Genomic DNA, 22110 nt, shown 5'->3' on the forward strand with positions numbered 1-22110 from the left:
GACGACAAGGGGAGGAGGAGAAATGCCAAAGTTACAGAAAATTTTTTCCTAGATGGACATGTTGTAATTACAAATGGACACTTAAGTTCTACCTCTCAGAAGTACTAGCACTAAATCTTCATATACTTTGTGTTTCAAACAGCTCCCCAAAGGGTTCCCAAGGACAGGGGGTCGGGGGGAAAACCAACAGAATTTCATTATTCAAAATTTGAAATGCTGTTCTGGTAGCTGGTCAAATTTCCCACACAGTTATTTATTAATACAATAAGTGCAAGTTTAACATGCTGCTTTGACAATGCGAAGTACACTTTCAGTACTTTGAAACCAGGTGGATAACATGCAGAGGATGAAATTCATTTGAAGTACTCATAATTTTGGCTCCCAACAGCTAACAGAATGCTTTGATAGCTTTTTGACTACAATAGTTTATGGAAGAAAAACATAATTATAATCTTAAAATATTTGGGGTGTGTGTGCTTTGTTCGTACTCTGGTATGACAGAAGTCTACACCCATGAACTACAGTAATCAAAACACAAGTTTCAGTAAAATTTTCACTGACCGTTTTTTCTGAGCGTTTATCAGTATACGCTAAACGGATCCAAGGGATTTGGGAAAAAAACAAACAAACAACCCAATGACAAAAAAAAACCCACAAAACTTGTACTCACCTTTGTTTGTTTGATTTGCATTAAGCTGAGAGATCCACTTCCACATTAAAACAAACCTGCAAGATAAAGCAAGAATTTACTCCACAGCTGTCACTGTTTCCCGCTTGTGTTCTAGACACTATCAGACAAGACAGGCAAAACACAGAGGTAAAAAACCCACAGCTACAAATGTATTCTATCAGTTTTCTCTTGGTGGAAGTACCAAGATTCCAATGGTTGTCTCCCAAATACATATGTAATTTTCAAACAACATAGATGTTGGTACTTTAATTAAAAAACCCACCAATAAATTGTATCAGATATACATACGCTATTAAACTGAGTGGGCAGAAGCGGGGGAAAAAAGATTGCATGACAAGAAAACCTCTGGCTGCATTTTCTGTTAGTGCCTTCAAAGTCGCTGTCTTAAGTTCCCTGAATGGGGAACGAAGCACAGAAAGGAAATAGCTGCAAATGAAAGCTTTTAAAAAAATCTTTTCAGCAAACCAATCAACATATCTGAGATTAAGTGCTGGAGGGTTTTAAACCCAAGCCTCACTAATTCCTTGCCTTTCCAATGATAAAGTTATGTTTATTATTTTAAGATTAGCTGGGCCATTTTAAAATCATAACTTATTTTGCCTTCATGAAGGCTCAATGTCAGACTAAATGCTCTAATTTCAGTTTTGCTCATGGATCTTTAACAGAACTAACCATATAAAGAAATTTTTCACTTCCTAGTTGAAGATACCAGATTATAAAACATTTGGAAGAGACTCGGAAAGTCACTGAAGCTGCACAAAACCACGAATGGATTTGGGTACAGCATCTCTACAGAACTGGATCTGGTTCTAATGAAGACACAACAACTACCATACAGCTTTAGAGAGGGTTATTCACATCTAGGCTAAGTTAACATATCCATCACCAAAATTAACTCTGAAAGAAATACCTATCCTCACAGACTGCCTCAGCTTCCTTCCCTCAATTTGTTCACACACAGCTTTTTGATTCTAAGTTCCCCATAACTGTCTCAAAGCCACCTGCCTATATTACAAAAAGAGTAAGGAAAGACAAATCTTTCAAAAAAGTCATGCTGGCCAATATAAAGCAACAGACATCTCCAAGCTCCTTTCCCTAGCCCCAGGATCACCTCCTGGCTATCAAATTAAGCTGTAGCCTTTATGCCTTAATGTTATTCAAAAGATATGCTCATTTCTCAAGCTGTATTGCAGAAAAAATTAAAATTCTTTAGTCAGGTTTTAGAGTAATATTAATGTGCCTAAAGAAGCCGAAGTGTTATTTTCAAACAGTAGTGGAGCCCAACAGTATGTTACAGAAGGTAAATGTAAAATACAGTATGCTTTGGCTCTGATTGTCCAGTCTTAATTCTCATCAGGAAAGGAAGTGAAAATGAAAGCCACTCTCCTGCACCAGGTAATAAAGACAGCATCAAAAGGGACTCAGAAGCAGGTATGGAATTAGGTTACAGAGCATCCACCTTGAGGCCTCACCATTCAAAGAGTGAAAAAGGGCCCACCGCAGGTAAAAGGACTGCTGTAAAATGGTTAGGCTTCTGATCACTGATAAGCAGCTGCCTGTTCTGATAAGGGCAGAGAACAGGAAGTAAAAGAAAACTGCAATGGTGGAGATGGGCTATATCTCAGAGGTACCCCCAGTGATACTAAAGAAACACAAATGGACCGAAAGTGCTTAAAGGCATAAGCATTTCTCACCCATCAGTAAATGTGAACCAAGGCTGGTTCAGAGCTCACAATGATCACCTGGCCCAGTGACAAAACCAAAGCAGCACACCAATCATAACTCTTCTCGTGCCACACACAAAAAAGGCCAAAGTAGGCACAAGAAGTTCTCCAGTCTGTATGCAATGACAAAGTCACACCTGAGGGTATTGTTCAGAGACAGAAGTACAACCCCCAAGTGTATCTGGGCTACAGAGATTCTCAAAAAGCATGTTTAAAGAATAATTTTTGAGGCTGAATATACAGGCTGTAAAATAATAGTTACAGATAATCACACTAGTCCAGTTAAAATTTTTGATCTTTCTGGCTAGCTAGAGAACAGCTACAAAAGCTTCCATAATCCTGCTTTCCCAAGGGAACAACAGTTACAGGTGCTACTTCAAAAGTCAGGTTTATAAAGAACAACTAAGATAGCTACTTTCACATCTGTAAAGATAGCACAAAAAATTTTATCTACGACTCTTGCATTAAGCTCATAACCATTCAAAATACAAGGTTTACAAATACAATTGATCTGAGTTCAAATGTAAGTTACTACATAAAACCTGTCTAACTACTCCTGTTGTCATTAGAGATGGATGTTATGTCAAGACTAAATTTGCTTTTATTCACTTTCTATTTATGGTATTAGGGCCCTCTTTGCTATAATAAAATATCTCCTGTAACATGCCCCTTTTTGGGGAAAATGTTTGAGAAACACTAGAACAGAAAATGTGTACAATGAGTTAATAAAATTTGCAGTAATCCTGACAAAGTGTTTTGACCAATTTATCTACTACTTGTAGTACTTCTACTTGTTTCCTAACAGATCTGTGATAACTGACATTTCTACAACTATCTTGTAAAAGACACTTAACCATCTTTAATCACCACTGTCTCTTGGAATGGTTGCCATCAGAAACGTAATTCAAAGAGAAGTTTTTTGGTGGTTTTTAATTTGTTTGGGCTTTTTCATTGATGTTTGTTTTTTTTTTTAAATAGAGTTACAATGTAATATAAAACTAGCTTTTGCACTCATAGCTGATTATGCTTGTGGGGAAGGAAGGAAGGAAGAGGAAACACAGGCTAGAATAAACTGCATTATAGGAATGACTTGTGTTGGTACGAGCTGTGGCTAAACAGTCTATTTCACCAGTTTAACATAAAACCACAGCAAAACGTTTGAAACTGTAGTCTTGATTCCAAGTACTTACTGGGACTTACAAAATGTGATTAGTTGGTTGAGAGTGGCATTTACATTTATTAGGATACTGCTGTCCCAGCACTGAAATCTGCTAAGTTTGAAAGGGGAGGGGGCATAAATTTCCTCCTAATATCTTACGCAGCCCTGGAAAGATTCCGTAATCTTAAAGAAATCTAATAATCCTAAGAATCAATACAGGAAAAAAAAGCCAGTGGAAAGTAGAGATTACTCTAAGGAAAGGCTATTATAAGAAGCCCAGATGAAGTTCCAGCTAAAACTGTGCACACAACTACCAAGGACAAAATAATTTCAGAAGAGGACTGAAAAAGCAAAAATGTAGCTGACAATAGTCTTCTAAATCAGTTAATACAGCTGAAAAACTCTTTAAATACAAGCCTATACTGCCATTTTCCCAACAAGTAGTCAACAGTGACCTTGTCTGTACAAAATGTAGTTTCCTGCTTTCTGTTTGCACAAGGAGCTTTGATGCCCTTTGATTTCTATTGAAAAGTATAAAAATAACTTAATCTACATTCAGTACCCACAAATATATAGAACTAACATTCAGTGTAGCTTAAATAATCACTCGAATCTAAACATGAAGTTTTCTAAAATGATGGAATTAATTCCCTTTGAGAATTTGCAAAATTCCTCTCAATCTGTGCTACTCCAACCTTAGTTTAACCAACCGAATTATAAATACTACAATCAAATTTACCAAAAATAAATTTGCAAAGGAAAAATAACTACCACTCTTCTTGCAATAGTTAATGCAAAGCAGTGTTTAAGTGCATGTACCCTACTGAAGCCTGAATTATCCAGAAGTCAAATTAAGCAAAAACTTAGCACTTCACAACATGTAGAGACAAAATTTACGTCCTTTTACTGGAAATGCTTCTGACTTCAAAGAATCTGCAGTGACTGAACAAGAGTGAGCAAGCAAGGGACTGCAAGAGAGAAGACTGCCTCCTGCATTTTGAATCTCCTGCTAGATTTTGAGAGTCATCTGAAGAATAGTTCAAAGAAGTTACAATTTTTCCTTTGTCTATTCATCACAGTAAAAGCCACATGCACAGTTCCCAAAGCTGTGGTAGGGCTTTCACGTGGAAGTGTTGAAATCTCTCATTTTTCTACTTAGAAAAAGTTTTGCTTTTGACAACACCCCATATGGGACAGTGAAGCACTTCAAGGAAAAGTGTGACAGCATAGGAAATGAACACAACTGATCATACCTCAGACTGGGAAGCTATTTCAGTCCAAACAAGATTACAAGCAGATGAATGCAACATTAATAGGAGTATCACAGTAGGGAAAAACAGTAGTCAGAGAGTAGCTTGAATGGAAAAAAAAGGACTTGTGCTTTTACCATCAACTAAGTCAAACAACAGGTTTAATTATTATTTCAAAAATCTCTATTATATAAATTTTAAAAAATGGAAAAGCCACCAGAGGGTAACATTCTCAGTAAACTGGGGTTTGGACTAACAAAACACATAATGGTCAAAAAAAGCTACTTTTCGTTTACTATCATTAAACAGATAAAGAAGTAAGCATTTAAACATGTAAAGAATAGGCAAACAACAAAGATGGAAAGATGTCTATAGAGAAGCAACGGGAAAACAACATAATTTAAGAGCTGTTTACTTTAAGTGTACATTATCCAGCAAGCAACCATGTAAGAGTCCACATACAAATGAAAGCATCATAAAAGAACTAACCTGAAGCATCAGTTTAAAGATGGAATTCTGAAAATATTTAGAACTTCAAAGCCTTAAGAGAAAATATTAATATATTGCTTCTGAAGGTTACTTATCAATGCAGTTGCCCCCTCAGCTAAGATTAGTTGTCACATTCTAAGTATCATTGATATTTAATAAGTTTACAGTCCATCAGTATCCAACTAAATCAAATGGTATTATTCACAATGAGAATCACCATAAGTAATAAGCTGCAGAGAAGTAATTCACCCTCTTTACCATTTCTCTACCAGTTAAAGCTACAAATGAACTTACCGCTTTAATAATAAACACCTGTAGATTTTCAGATATGCTTCAGCATATTTATCTTGACCACGTGAACTAGCTCTTCATTTGCTAGATTTATATACCTTAAATATAACAGCTTCTCTCAAATAGGAAAAGCTTAGAGCACAGGATGACATCACCTCTCCATTCCACTCCAAACTACTAATGGCACTGTACATAACCTTGGCATCATCCTTGACACTGACCACTTCTCCTTTCGTTATGCTGCCAGCAAAATCTCACCAATACATTACTTGAGCAGGAACTGCCATTACCCCTTCAGCTACAGAATCACTCCTCCAGTCTGAATTACTAGATCTACCTTCACCATCACATAAGCTTTTCCTATAGCACCCCAAAATACAGTGACACACTCTCCGACTATAATAAGCACTGCATGAATGTTACTCCAGAAAAGTTACATGAGATCCTGCCTACTGCATAGAAACTATCAGTCCTTACAAATTTCTAGTCCAAGTTTGCACACCCAGTTTCCTCGCTGGACCTAAGTAAACGGAAATCAAAACCAGAAAGCTTTTTCACTGAAGTATTTTTTAAAGGAATCAATAGTCTTAATTCTAAAACATGCATTTTGTGTCTTTAAAAAAATATAATAAAAATTGGAAGCATCTGAGGGAGCACCTTCCACATGCTCATTTTAAGAAAACAGCCTGTTACATTTCAAGGTTCATTTTTAAAATTCCAAACTGTCCAATGATGTTAGACATTTGTAGTCTCATCTTCTCCTTTCTACAAAACCCCAGAATTTTAATAAAAACATGAAGAAGGCAAAGCTAAGCATAAGAATAAAAGAAGTTCAAGTTAAGGTTGTATACACGAAATTAGTGCATCCCTGTTTGTGTACCACCAAGCAGCAGCATTCTATTGTCCAGATGACTGGCTTTACAGTTTCTACATTTTTTACAAATTGAAAAGTTGTATTTTATGTATTTGGCACATATGCCTGTAAATGAGGCAGGATTCCATTGAAATCAGTCAGAAGACTGTTGCGTACAAGATAACGAAGGAATCATAGAATGGTTAGAGTTGGAAGGGACCTCAAAGATCATTGAGTTCCAACCCCCCTGCCATGGGCAGGGACACCTCCCACTAGAGCAGGTTGCTCAAAGCCCCATCCAACTTGACCTTGAACACCCCCAGGGATGGGGCGTCCACAACTTCTCTGGGCAACCCGTTCCAGTGTCTCACCACCCTCACAGTAAAGAATTTCTTCCTTATACCTAACCTAAATCTCCCCTCTTTCAGTTTAAAACTGTTATCCCTTGTCCTATCCCTACACTCCCTATAAAAAGAGTCCCTCCCCATCTCTCCTGTAGGCTCCCTTTAGGTACTGGAAGACTGCTGTAAGGTCTCCCCGGAGCCTTCTCTTCTCCAGGCTGAACAACCCCAACTCTCTCAGCCTGCCTTCATAGGAGAGGTGCTCCAGCCCTCTGATCATCTTTGTGGCCCTGCGCTGGACCCGCTCCAACAGGTCCATGTCCTTGTTATGTTGGGGGCCCCAGAGCTGGACACAGAACTACAGTGGGGTCTCACCAGAGCAGAGTAGAAGGGCAAAATCACCTCCCTTGACCTGCTTGCCACACTGCTTTTGATGCAGCCCAGGATACAGTTGGCTTTCTGGGCTGCGAGTACAGTGGGGTCTCACCAGAGCAGAGTAGAAGGGCAAAATCACCTCCCTTGACCTGCTTGCCACACTGCTTTTGATGCAGCCCAGGATACAGTTGGCTTTCTGGGCTGCGAGCGCACGTTGCTGGTGAATGCCAAGATTCTCATCCACCAACACTCCCAAGTCCTTTTCCTCAGTGCTGCTCTCCAGCCATTCTCCACCTAGCCTGTATTTGTATTTTCCCTCCAGCATGCCAACCACGCCACACAGCTTGACATCATTGGCAAACTTGCCAAGAATGCACTCAATCCCTCTTTCCACGTTGCTGACAACTATATTAAACAGCACCAGTCCAAGTACTGACCCCTGAGGAAAACCACTCGAAACGGGTCGCCATTTGGATATTGAGCCGTTGACCACAACTCTTTGAGTGAGGCCATCCGGTCAATTCCTTATCTACTGAGTGGTCCATCCATCAAATATCCCTGTCTCTCCAATTTAGAGACAAGGATGCCACGCCGGACAGTGTAAAATGCTTATGTCAGCTGCTTTTCCCTTATCCACCAATGCTGCAATGCCACCACCGAAGGCCACCACATTTGCATGAATTAAGACTGTACAATAAAAATGATACATATGTTCAAAGTAAATAAATCATGTGTGCTACTTGAGAAATACCTGGGTTTAAGTACAGATACTTGTATTCCAAGTCATAGGCAATGCATACTTTAGGTAAAGGCCTTTTTAATTTTTATCATTTCCTAAGTCCCCTGAATAGAGAATAGCTTATCAGCTCCATCTCTACTGAACAAATCCAGTGTCTTTTGAGTCACGAAGTCTGCCTGAGAACTTCACCAAAATCCCCCCAAAACAAAAGAACTGCAAAAAAAAGGGATCTGCTACAGGTAATACAGGACACATCACACAAACAGGACTTTGATGAAGAGCAGACACAGTTTACCATCAGTCCATACCTGCCATCAAGTCTGCCACCTGTGGAATCCTGACACACAGAGAAATCCATCAATTAATCTTCTCACATTCACTGCACTTCACGTATCCCTTTCCTGACATACTTCATTATATACCTCTGAAATTCTTTAACATAACTGCACGCTTCCCTGTTAATAAAAAAAACTACAAAAAGTTTACTCCACAACACATACACTAATGTTCTTATGAAATAAAATACAATGCAGATCCCTGAGTAGATTCCACTCTAGAATCTGATCCTTATTCATAAATCTTCAAACAGGATTTAGGTTGGCCATAATTTTTTTATTTTGAATTGAAAATATAAAAATATCTTAAACAAAAGCTTTCCTGCATGAAAAAAAAATATTAAGGGCTTAATTTCTGAAAGCTAGAATTATGTTACCAGACACCACATACTTCATGAAATAGTATCACAATTTTTTTAAAAAAATAATTACCAAGACAGATCGATACTCTGTACTGGTTTTTTTTCTGCGATTTGTTTTATAAGGACATTATGTTTAGTAAAACAATGTAAAATCATTAAGTAATTTGGGGTTTTAAAAAAATATTTACTAGAAATTAGTTTTTCCAATATACAGATTACTATTCTAAAACAAGAAACCTGATGATATCCATTAATATCTAAATGGATTTAAATCTCTGTTTGAATTAAGAACACTTTTACCTAAAAGCAGTATCTCGCACAACATTTGTAATAGTAGTTAAAGCAGCACATTAATAGTCAAGCCATGTTGTTACTGTAGCAACAATGATTTCTGGTAGCCATTTTCTTCTCAGCTTTAACACTGTTCCAAAGCCAACCGTTCTTACTGCAATCTCTGTTTAAACCCAAAGGCGGCAAACTGCTCAGCAGTTTTCTCTCTGGCTACATACTTCAGATACCTCCCCCTAGACTGCCTCCTCCACTTACCCAACAGTATTCCCTAATGCTGCACTCGACACGATTTCAGTTTACTCTTATAAAAATATTACAGTATGGAAGTCCGCTTTTTTTTAAAAAAAAAAACCCTACATTTAGGAGACTATAAACAGTTTGCAGGACACTGGAAGAGAAGAAGAGTGATGCAATTCTTCATCTGAACTGCAGCCTCCTAAGAGCACAGCCCCAGACAAGACTAGCAGGCAGCAGGCTGATAGCCTTGGTCATTACACCGACAGCAGCCACAGAGAGCCCCTTCCCAGATCACACACAGTAAAAAAAATATTAAAGCAGGTGCTGTAGTCAAAAGCAATTTCTCAGTACATTGACATCTCTACATTTTCTGTATTTAGAAAACCATTTTAAGACAAAACTAGCATACACGTTCAGTTCCAACTCCTCTACATTTCTGCAGTCTTAAAAATTACAACACCTGAAACACTTTCCTGGCTTTCTTAAGACTGCAATGCAGATTTTTTTAAAGGGTTGAACCTAAAATCCTACAGCTAAAATTAGTGATAAATGACACTGTTTCCACTTTTTTGTTTAAAAAAGTCTCCCTTTCTTGTATCATGACAGTTTGAAAGAAAGCAAAGGTAGGAAGGCACTAAGAAGAAAGTGATACACATAACCATTCGTAACAGCAATGGGGTGGAACAGTAAACTGGTATTAGCGCCTAAGTACCTCCTATAAAACGGGATCCTAAGTCCAAATTCAGTTCCTCACAAGTTTGTTCCAGTTGAGCGGGTAGCTATACTGGGATCACGAGCTCTAATGCCTGCTGCTGTCTGTCTGGACAGTGTTTCTCACACTTCCTATGGACCATGGCAGGAAAGGGAATCTCCCGTTCATAGCCTCAGAGGAAGTGTATTTATCATGCATGGGAAAATGTAAAATCTAACAAAAATTTCCTGGAGATTTCATGCACACTTAGATTTCCCTAAGTATTAGTAAACCTCTGCTTATAAACTAGTAATAAATATCTCATATGTAAGGACTTAAGCTTAAAACAAAGGTAGGTTTATGCTGAACTCTGAATTGGTGTGGCTGAGATTTCACTCTGATATCCCTAGGACAGTAACCTCCAGCAGAGGACAGAGACACTCCAGACCTTTAAACACCACTGCTAACTCCCAAGGACCCTGCTTGCTTATCAGAGGACTAAGCTGTCACTATAGTAAATGCTCCCGTATGAAGAAAATAACCATAAAGAAGTAATCACCAAAAAATATAAATTCCAGTACTGGCATTCTTCCTGCCATAGTTCTGTCCAAATAAAATATCTATGTATTTTATACAATAAGATTCACTACTGCTTATCTACAACTACTTGAAAGGACACTGTAGAGAGGTTGGTGCTGGTCTCTTCTCGCAGGTAATCAGTGACAGAACGAGAGGGAATGGCTTCAAGCTCCAACAGGGTAGGTTTAGACTGAACATTAGGAAAGAATTTTTCACAGAAAGAGTGGTTGGGTATTGGAATAGGCTGCCCAGGGAGGTGGTTGAGTCACTGTCCCTGGACGTGTTTAAGAGTCATTTAGATGTGGTATTGGGGGATATGGTGTAGGGGAGAACTTTGTAGAGTAGGGTTGATGGTTGGACTCGATGATCCCAGCGGTCTTGTACAACCTAAATGATTCTATTATTCTATGACCAGATTTGAAGTGAAACTACAATTGTGAAAAGTGAAGCTTTCTAATTGGGTTCATATACATGCTATTACTTCTAATCTATGAGAGATCACTTTGAAGAGTCACATATATGTAAGCAGTAATGTAAAGCCTTTCCTTCATCAGCCTGCTTTTTGATGACAGGATTGGTTTTGGTGAAGCAGTAACGTTAGAATATGCTGACAGCACTATCACCTTAATAGCTATTGAAAATGGTTTTTAAAATGAGTAAAAATCCATTCCTCATTGAGCTACTCAGTGTTCACTCTTGGTATGGTGGTACTTTAAGCTTCCAACATTGTCCATCACCTACATAAATAGGAAACTATTTTTTTCTACTTCAGATAAGCTGTAGCAATGCAACATAATTAAACCAATTGTGTTTTATTTTTACCTCTTTACGCTACATAGCTGCATGAGGGGTTTGTTTTGGTTTGTTGGGGGTTTTTTTGGGCGGGGGGGGAGGGCAGGGCAGGTTTAATAGGAACAGCCAACATCTTGCACCCAGGTTATAATACCACAGCTGGCAAGCAAACACACCTCTTTGAAAGGTAGTTCAAGTTACCTTTTGGAACACTCCATTGTTCCAGCCACACATCACCGTCACCACAATATCCATGTCTCATTTCACCGTCCCTGTGTTCAATCAGACAGTATCTATAATTTTTATTACTATCATCCTAAATTCACCACCATACAGAACTGTTCCCTATACTATAATTTCCAAGTATTTTATAAAGTTACTAAGCCTCTGCTCAAAAATTATTCTATGAAAAACATTTTGCTATGAAGCAGATATTCTAGCCATCGTTCCCGAGGCCTCTCTACCTAAGTTATGCAGTACCTTGAGGTCTACTTTCTACACTGTTCAATAAACTTCTATGGAGTCTCCATGTCAGATTGCTTCATTAATCCTTCTTTCTTCAAACCTGAACCCTTTAAATGCTTGTGGACTTTGTCCCACCATTCATTTCCTTTTCCTTAGCCAACAATCGAGCAAAACCTTTGTATCTTTGATTCTTTTACTATTTGAATTAATTATTCCAAACACATGACAGTCAATGGACAAGCTCAGGCCTTCAAACTTGCATTTTTAAGTAATAAGATACCTGGGATTTCAGGTGTAGGCGTGCAGCATTTCATGCAGAGACTTACCTCCATTCATTTGCATATGCAGTCAAGCATACTGTTTTTTACTGCCGTGTCACACCTGCAAATACGTACCTTCTGGCCTAGTTTCCACTAGCTAGCTATAATGATACACAACCAATAACTGAGGCAGGGCATACAGGTTCTAACAAATATAAAGTTCACGACATAACTGCCACAGCACCAAACAGAAAACCCATTACATCACGTGCTTGGCCATTTCATTGCAGCATTTGGTGATGTGACATATGTTGCTAACCATATGAAACACTGATCTCATGATGAAAGTGCTGATGTGTCCATCACATGATGAATTACAGCAGTGAATACCCTTGTTCTGGCTGCAGGGAACCAGCCTTCTGGTACACACCCACAGAAATTGTAAGATTTTCAGAAACAACAACAGCAAAAAGCACACCCCATTGGTTATCCTCACCGGTGCATATCCAGCCCATTGGCTGTCCTTAGGCACCTAGTTTGCAGCTTAAAAAAACCACCAAACAACACTTGATGTGTCAGTTTTCCTGACCAAAGCAGACTTCCCAAACAAACTTTCAAAAGTAGCCCAAGAAACAGAAGAGACGAGACACATACTCTAAGCTTGTTTCATATGCTTTGCTTTAGATTACAGGGATAGTGCAAAAGAACTAGATCTAGAGTTGTAAAAACCCAATGGGCTAGGGTTGTATCAAATCAAAAGAATAAAATGAATATACACAGTTGGCACAAGCCATTCACATGACTGTTTCAAGAATATAGACACAAATGACAGTCTTCTGAGGCAAAAACCCATGTATGTTTCCCACACCTGCCTTGCACCTTAAAAAGCAGTTAACCCCGAGACAGAAACATGTTCTTCTAGCAAGGAAACTGCTTATGTTACTTGCATTAGTAACAAAGCTTCTTAAAACAAATGGAAGGGAGCACCTAAGATAAAGGAAATTTTGCCATTTTCTTAGACATCCACAGTTAAAACAAAACAACCACCAGTATACCTCCTGCAAAGGCTTCATATATCCACATAGATATTGACTAATACGTCCCCAAAACTTAATCACCTATGTCAACAGAGGTTCTGTGATTACTTTTAGGCCTATAAATAGGGTTGACTATTTGCCCACTGACTGGCCAAGAGCTACTATCTCAGCTTATTCTTGGGAATTTTGTAAACAGACAAGTTAGATTTTCAAGGTCAGCTCCAGCATTTAATGTTTGTTTTTAGCTGGAATACTGAAGAAAATATAATCATAACTAAATGTTTTGAGAATATCTATGAGTATGAAATTTTCTAGGTTTAATGGATTAAGGAACTTTTCCTTAAGTTCATGGACAATATTACAGCAATTCTGATAAAAATGCTCAGAACTTACTTAATTCTGAGTTAATCAACTTTAAACAGCTTCAGAGAAAATAAGAGCCATGAATTACTCCCCAGAACTCTGCTAAAAGTACAGAGATACATAAATTAATACAAATTTAAGAAATAACCCATCTATATCCCCTGATTCCCAAAACTAAAGACAACTCAGAGAACAAGTAAGACAGAAAACAAATGAAGATACAGCACAGGTCAACTTCTCCAAAATTACACTTCAAAATACCCCAACCACAGCTATTCATTGACTATATTTAAGCCTATCAGAAAATTGCTGGGAATTTATAATATTTAGAGGAAACCAATGTGATATTTCTGTCTTTCATTTTTTATGAGGTATAGGTAGTCATAAAACAGTTAGACTTGTACTGAAGGCAAGATGAAAGAAGAGGTGAGGGGCTTTTTGGGTGGTTGGTTTGTTGTTTTCTGCTTGGGTTTTTTCAGTTGGTTGGGTTTTTTACACTAAGAGTGTTGTCTTATTAAAAAATAGTGTGAATTCTGAATAGAAAAGTATTGGTAACAAAAGTTAACAGTAATATTTTTGTATTCCTTCAAATAAGCCATTGATTAACATCATACAGCTTTGGTTTTCTTTTCTAAATGCTACAATCTCCTTTAAGGTCAGGAAGAAATGCTAATGAATCTACAGTGACAGAAAATATGAAGAAAAAGGGACAACCTCAAGAACGTAAAAACCACTACACTTTCTCCTGCTGAAAATGGCATTACAAAAGATGACTTAAAAAAACGAAAGAAAAGTTACGGTAAAACTGTTTGGCAGAATGAAAGTGAAGTCACAGAGAGATTACTTTGAACAAAACCACCCTGGGACCTAGTATTAATATTACTAAGTTGGAAGAAGACTTTGTTTTAAGAAGATCATGGAAATCACAACACAAGGGATCACTAATTAATCCTCCCTGCTTTATATTTACATCCTTCTAAAACAGTATGCATCGGCATGCTTCAGGACCAATTTACTAGATGGATCTAAACCAAATTATTTGAAATATACTAAATAGAACTCCATTTAAAACAGCACCCAACATCCTAAACAGCAAAATTATCACCTCACAGAAGTCAAACAAACCGACTTTTCTCTAAATGGTGTAACAGTCAAAAAACCCAACTCACCATTTATGCTCCAAATGACATGAAGAAACATTCTGCTGAGATAATGCAGTACTTTTTTATGCAAAAGTTTGAAGTCATCCCTTTAATTCCCTAACGAACATTGCCGGACTTCTAAAGAGACTACAGAACCTGGATGTCTTCACAATTTTACTAAATGTCAATACATGACCCTAAATATAGCCTTAACTTAGAATTTTGTATCTTGTTACATAACACAATATTCTTACATTGGAAAACAATAAAGAATATTTTAATTGCTTGTGTCTCTGTAAGCATTCATAAAGATCTATCTGGATAGACAGACAAAGGAACTTGCAAACTGTGCACGCACACAAAACTCTGGCAATGATTAAGAAAAATGCCTCCCACTATAACACTGCAATTTTTGTTTTTGATATAAACCCTTACTAGACCACCTCTTGCACATCATCTTCTCTGCTCACCTCTGCTAGAACTTCACTGGACTTAAAAAATGGAATGCAAATTCCCAACCTGATTTTAGTGTCTAAAAGACATATCTAAAAATGAATTATCACAGTACCTGCACAGTATTTTTAGAAATAGCCTGACACTTCAGTTATATAGGAACCTGAATGGTTTCTCCCAAGTATCATATCTATTTTTGGTTCTCTCCCTTGTGCAGAAATACGTTATGCCTGTTAATGCACATTACTGCTGGTAAAATTGTGAAAAGTAATAGCAGTCTTAGAAGTGCAGCAGAGAGGTAGACCTGGGGAACAATTTTTTTCTGGATAGGCTGTTCCTCTTCCTCTTTGATTCTCACACATGCCAGGAAAGAAACTGGACCTGTCTCATCCGCCAGCCCTTTCTGCGACGTACAGCAGAGAGAATCACAGTGAACTTAGCCACTAAGTCTCACCACCTGGAAAGTCTGGGAACAGGGGCTTGTCGTTTACAGGAACATGGCACGAAATACTAGTGATGTACCTACCTTACTTCAAAGCACTAACAAAGGGAAGGTCTGTGAGAATCCGTGCTAAAGCAGCTAATCAGCAAGCCTGCCACTTCTCATCACAACATGTGTCACTATCGTCCAATACATTCAAGGCTTTATAAGGACACAGAAAAAGACAGTCACTGTCCCAAACCACTTAGAAGAAAACAAGTCAGACAAAACAGACCTTCAGAGGTTTTTCCAAAGCAAAGAAGCAAAGATGTAGAAAGAATATACAACAAAGAATATCTACAGTCGTCTTTGGTTTACGTACCACACAAGCAAACTTTCCACCTCCGTTTCATCAACATTTCAGTTCAGTTTGCAAACTAAACATATAAGCTCTACTTCCCTCCACTCTCTAATTGCTCCAAAGCCTCCAAAAATCTTTTCATCACAGCTTATCTAGATTAATTTACCATCACACTTCCCCCCAATTTATCTTCCCTCTTTTTCCTCAGAAGAAAACTGCCACAACATTACTTTCTTTAGTAAGTACCTGAGTAGGGGGCACTAGCTGGTATTTTGTTCTCAACTTCCCAGGAGATGAAAAACTGCTTTTAAAGTAACTTCAGGGTTCTAGTATTTATAATTTATATACAATCCAGTTATTTTCATTACATGCCACAGGTCCTCAGTTTTTAAGTGTTGAGCTCAAGAACAGAAAAGATTAGGTGATTTCACTGATGTTAACATATACGGTTGAAAAAAAAAAAAAAAAAGGAAGCAGAAGAGGACAGAGCACCCACTTCACTGTGGGAGAGCTGGGAGAAGCCAGCTGCAGAACTGTCACTTCCCACTCCCTGTGATAGCACATACAATCAAGATTTTCTCACAGAAGATACACTCCTAACAACTACGGTATTAAAGCAACAAAAAGCAGTACTTCTGTGTGAAGAAACAAAGTTATTTATATTGGAACATTTCAGGCAAAGGCTGTCCTCTGTTGAAAATATAATTTCCAGTACCAATCCAATGTATACTAACAACAACAAAAAAAAGCTTTCGGAAAAAATATTCCCCTTCTCTCTCCTCCCCACCAATTATCACAGGGGAACACAGAATCTAGTGTCTTTGGGGAAGGCTCAATGAACATGTGTAAGAATACAAGGTTTCTTTGCAAACAAAATAACCATAAATACAATAAACAGTTCAGTAACCTACTGTTTTGAGAACCTAATTTTAGGACATAAATTCTATAAAGTTCCCTACCTCTTCTGACCCAAAAAGCTAAATTTGGAAAATTAAGTTAATATTAGAGATAGTTTCTAGAACTCTACAGCCACAAAACTGTTGTATATGCCTAAATTTGAGGATGAAGATATCAGCAATAAACATTATGAACATTAAGGTCTTTTTAAAAAAGTAGTCAAGAATTATATCAAATAGACAGCGCTCCTAAGAGACATGAGTGGAATCAGAAGTAAACAGCAGAAATATTCAGAAGACAGTCACTCCAGAAGACAAAAAATGAAGTTAAAAAAAAGCAACCTACCAACCAGAACACTATGAAGATCAGCAAACCAAAACAAAAAAAACCCAAACCGTAACCACTACCCATCACCCCACCAACTGACTGCAGCCAGACAAGAAACAGGTACCTACCACTTCCTACCAGCAGCAGCAAGGAGCAGTTTCAGAGCTGCCAAGCTTTAGATGCAGACACAAGTAATGGTTTTCCAAAAGCAACCCCCTGACTCCCTGTTGTATGTCTTTTCTGGAAAAGAAATCTTAGGTGGAAAACCCATCCCCGTCCCCTTCAAAGAGCCGCGCTGGGAAGGCAGATGGGATAAAGCAGCACTCATGCTATCAATGCACCAAATTATTATTCTGGGAAGAGGCAGGCAGGAGGGATTCACTACTACTTTTCAACATTACAATGATTACATCTGTTAAGGAATTCCTTGTATCTTTCACTCAACTCCAAAAAAAGACATATCAGGTAAAAGTCTGTCAAGGTAAACTACACAAGAGGTATACTTTGACCTTGTTTTGCTTGTGTTCCATCACTTGGTTGTAGAAAGTATTTTTACAAGGGAGTGCCAAAAGTTGGCCCAGAAAACAGGAAAGTTACAATTATCTTGATCTGTCTGCAGCTACAATTGGACAAATCAATAAGGCACCTGTAATTCCTTCCACCTTTTTTTCCAAGACGCATCCTTTCCCCAGTGCCAGCTGCTTTGTGGAGACTGCAATATTATCAAGTACCCATTTAAGGCAAGAAAAAATATAATCATTCAGATACTCACAAAATAATGTCCATTTATAAAAAGAAATAATTCTGATTGCAAATATCTCAAGACTGCAACTTCTACCTTTTTTATTTTCACTCAGAAAAGAATAAAACTGTACTCCAAACAGCCTCCAAAACACCAAAGCTTTTGTAAGTATGGTTAAGTATCTCACTTGCAACATTAAGCATACTGAAAATGGTTACTACACACTAACAATAGGCCTGAAATATTCCAAAACCCAGCAATCTGACCTTTATTCCGATTTGAGCACAAACTTTGCATCCTCTGGATTAAGTTTCAAGAAACACCGAATTACTAAATATCCCATCATCCTTCAACTAGTCGATTATATGTGAGATTAAGCACTCAGTATCAATCAATAAATGTCAACTAGAGACTTAAAATTTCCAGTATCTGGATTTAGTCACATCTGAAACCAGCAATTCCCATACCAAGGGTATTACAGTTACATCTACTGGAATGAGAGTTCTCTGTATTACCAAGTTTGCTCTGAAATATTAAGTCAGTTAATATTTAGCGTAACCAAGACCAAAAAATGCATGCTCACTGTTATGCCACTGTCTTCCCCGCCTTTAACCTCATTGGCAAACTAAGGGCATTGCTGCAACATTTTATCAACGCAACAGCTGCTGTGTACAGTTGAACAGTGACAGAAATGCAGCACAACCCAACACTCATTTTTATTTGGATTACTTTATTTCCTTACTTTTAATTTTTAAGAACCCTCGCTCTCCTTCAATGAAGCAAAATCACTTCTGAGTAAATGCTACAGAATTCTGGGTAGACTTTGTACCAAGATGAAATGCTTATTACATGACACTGCAGCGCTGACTAGGCAACATGACTGATCCCATGACTATCATGCTCCGTTCAATTTTTTGAACAAACACACATTAGGAGTTTATGCAAACTCATTACATGGTCTTTCTTGACAGCTGTGATTTGAGCACGAAAACGAAATCTCGCAGCATTACAGCATTCCTGTACTGTGGAGACACACTGTATTTGTGTCTGTTGTCACGTAACCGGGGAAGCGACAGCCCTGCCTGCCCAAGAGAAGCCGTCCTACCCTTCTGCCAGCGGCGCGGGGCTGACTGACCGCTCTGCCATCCCTGCCTGTGAAGGGACACAACGCATACGGGCATGAAAGCGTACCTGCACTTTGTTTGGCTTTTATTTACGCATGGAAAGGGTGTTTTTCCATGATACTCAAGCCACATGAAATCTTTTAACCCAAATAGGCCGGTAATATCTTTATGCGTATCAGTCAGAACGACCAACATTCACAATTTCCTTGGGTAACTGAAGCCCTTTTTCCAGTAGCTATGCGAAGTTTGCATCTATACTGAAAAAAAAAAAAAAAAGGCAGCAAGGGAAAATGTTAATTATCAAAAATCAAGTTATATTTAGAGGGCTCAAGATAAATGAACATATTTTTAGAGAAGACGGACTGTGATTCTGTGACTTGTTTTGGTTTATTTCACCAGGGATTTCTTTACGCTCTGAAACTGGGTGGACACTAGTTTCATCTGAAGGAATCAGGCTTTGGAGACTATGCCAACTTAAACCGGTCTCAAAGTCAATTCAGGTGAGTGCAACATTGTTCAGATATAACCTAATTTTATTAAATGATTTTCCTCCCAGTTTCTGGATACATAATACAGTATAGTCACAATCCAGAGCACAGAGGGAACTAATTCAATTTTGCTTAAAATAACTGTAACATTAAAGTAGTGCATTTGGTATTAAAATAATAGAGGGAATAAAATAAGTATCTCAAGGCAGTCCTCTAACAGCGGCACAGCTTGAACTTTGTTGAAGATGAAAAGTTGTTTGAAAAGGTAAAAATATGAGGAAAATGAGTTATCGACTAGCCAAACAAAGCCAGCCAATCAGTAACTGTTCAAAGACCTTTAATTCAAACCAACTTCAGGTGAAACTGCACAGCAAGTGACACAACTTGTATTTCTTCCAGTTTTAAGTTCTCAGATCTTTTGCAAGCTGGTAAAAAGTCTGAAAGTGTTTGAAATTAATAACTCTGTGACCACGTGTGTGTTTTATGGCTACGGAGAATTTTATTCCCTTTTCTGTTCTGTTTGCTCCAGAAGTGACTTCAAAAGCCTCGAATAATAATTTAAAAAGTATACATGATAGTAGGTTCTGCTAATACTTGCAAAAACAAGTATTAGCAAACTATTCTACAAGGAATTCCTCTGACAGCCTTTGAATACAGTATCCATATTGAAATTCAGCCCACACTGTTAATTTTAAAGTGGAATGCATTGCCACTATTGTTTAACATCCTGTTTATTCAATTGCTGATGATCCTATTTCAATCAATTGTTGCTGTACTAAATAAGCTCACAAGGATGCTAGAAGAAGTGATCAGTGCCTTTTCCTCCTACTAGCCAGGTCACCTGTTGAGATTTCAAGACAGCAGTATTATTCTCTTTCAGCATTCACTCAAGGACCTATATACACATTTTCCTAGACATACCCCTTCTAGTGCTATTCAGTTTAAACTAGATGCTGGGCTTGAGGAAACTTTATAAAAAAAAAAAAAAAAAGTCATAGTAGTACACCTTTGCTCTGATTTCGTTACAGTGATACTTGCCAAAGATTTTTTTAATACAAAAAATACCATACAGATTAGAGAAACAAAGGAAAAAAATTATCTATAAAAAGAAAAGTATCTTTAGTGACATTAACATCTTTTTTTTCTCCGCAAAACTCTTGTTCCTTGGGTAATTTTTTTTTTATTAAAAAAATTCAATTTGAAGGCATGCTAGACACCAGAAGAAAGTATTTTAAGACAGTATTTTGAAGTTTATTAATTTCAATTCTTGCTGTACACAATTCTTGTGTAACTGCACCACGTCCCTCTGCAGTTACATTAGATAGGTTTGCAACATCAGCTTTGATTATAAGTCAGTGTAATAGGATTGTCACACTGCATTGCTCCTCCATGCATTCTACTTAAACTCCTCTCCAATAAGAAAATTGCTGCATTTTCTCTGCACCTAAGTGACTCACTAAAAGCTTCTCCAGATCTGTTTTGCACTGTTTAATCAGTCCATTCATCCTGCTTTCATATCACCTGTCCTGCACAAGCCAGGTAGCAAAAAATTCTATGCTGAAGAGTCACATTAAGTTACAGAAACTCTGAAGCACTTCAGTCTCAACTGTGAAAAATCTTCTCTTTGAAGATTTGTTTTATAATTTGAATGAAAAAATTATTTTGCAATTTATATTAAAAAAAACCCCAAACGTATTGCACAAACTTCTCAGTAGAAGGTACAGTTCTGTGGTGGAATTCCAGAGATGCTTATCAGCCTCTTAAGAGTGTTTGTCCCATGTGTTAATTCATTAATCTATACAACATGAAATGGCTTCTTACTCTAAAATCTGGTGCACATTCATTCCCCATATGCATCTGAAAGCTAAGTTCCATGACACAATCTTCATAATTAAATTATGTGCTAGAAGAGGGGGCAGGAATTAGAATATCACAGCGAATGAGATTTTGCTTAAAGGGCCAGAGTTGTACAAGACTGAGAGAAACCTATTTTGATATACCATGCTTGTTTTTCATTACTACCGTGACTTGTCAGTTTATAGCTCACTCTACCCTGACAGAAGTTATTTTCAATGCACTAAAGATTACATATAAGCCATAAGAAGAAAGAAAACCTTCCAGATAAGCCACATTGGTCACAACGATGTTCATCACTGCAACCTGATGTAACACAAACTTTGTCAGAGAAACCACCAGACCCTGAAGCAGCTGGGAACCCGAACACACGACTTTGATACCTGAACTGTTAACTTTTCCTTCGCTGTTGTCAACCACCTCGGCTCCAGGAGCCCCACGCACTGCACACAGTGGCACTGCCCCCGGTACGTGGGGCACACTGGACAGTCCCACGGTGGGCCAGGAACTTGCCAGCCCTTTGTAGCGACACCGTGCATTTCAGAGCCACCCTGCTTCGTGCCAAGAAAGGGAGAGACGGAAGGGGAGGGAGGGGATGGCACATCACCCCTGCCCCAGGACAGCAGCAAGCTGCCTTCCCCGGGCCGGCCGTGACCCCGGCTGGGCAGTACCTGTGCCCACCCGCACCAGAGGCGATGGAGCAGCGGGGCGCAGGTCGGGCCGGCAGGCCCCGCCGCGCCGTCTTGGCACGCCGGGAGGGGACCGACGCCTGCGGGAGCCCCCCAGGGTGACCCCGGCCACCCCCGAGCGACGACACCCTCCTGCCGCGGCCGCGGCGGCGCCGCGCGGGGCATTACCTGTCTCTCCGCCGCCCCGCGCTGCTGGCGGCCCGGCCCCGGGCGGCTCTCCCCGCGCCCTAGGCCCCGCCGCGGCGGTACCGGGCTGCCCAGCTCCTCCGCGCCTGGCAATGGCGGCGG

General features: G+C 38.8%; 1 protein-coding gene across 4 annotated transcripts in view; it reads right to left on the reverse strand.

Annotated features, from left to right (window-relative positions):
• Window positions 1-22110, reverse strand: part of ZNF644 (zinc finger protein 644) — a 78857-nt gene that overhangs the window by 29036 nt on the left and 27711 nt on the right. For 3 of the 4 annotated variants that reach the window (XM_014939326.1, XM_014939328.1, XM_014939327.1), the window contains exon 2: window positions 671-726. The gene's annotated coding sequence lies outside the window, so the exon portion shown is untranslated. Of the gene's footprint in view, window positions 1-670; window positions 727-21990; window positions 22037-22110 lie in introns of those variants that run through there. The other variant, XM_014939325.1, reaches the window with a different exon arrangement.

Source organism: Calidris pugnax, unplaced genomic scaffold (assembly GCF_001431845.1).
Source record: "Calidris pugnax isolate Ruff unplaced genomic scaffold, ASM143184v1 scaffold18, whole genome shotgun sequence".
Taxonomy (NCBI): Eukaryota; Metazoa; Chordata; class Aves; order Charadriiformes; family Scolopacidae; genus Calidris; species Calidris pugnax.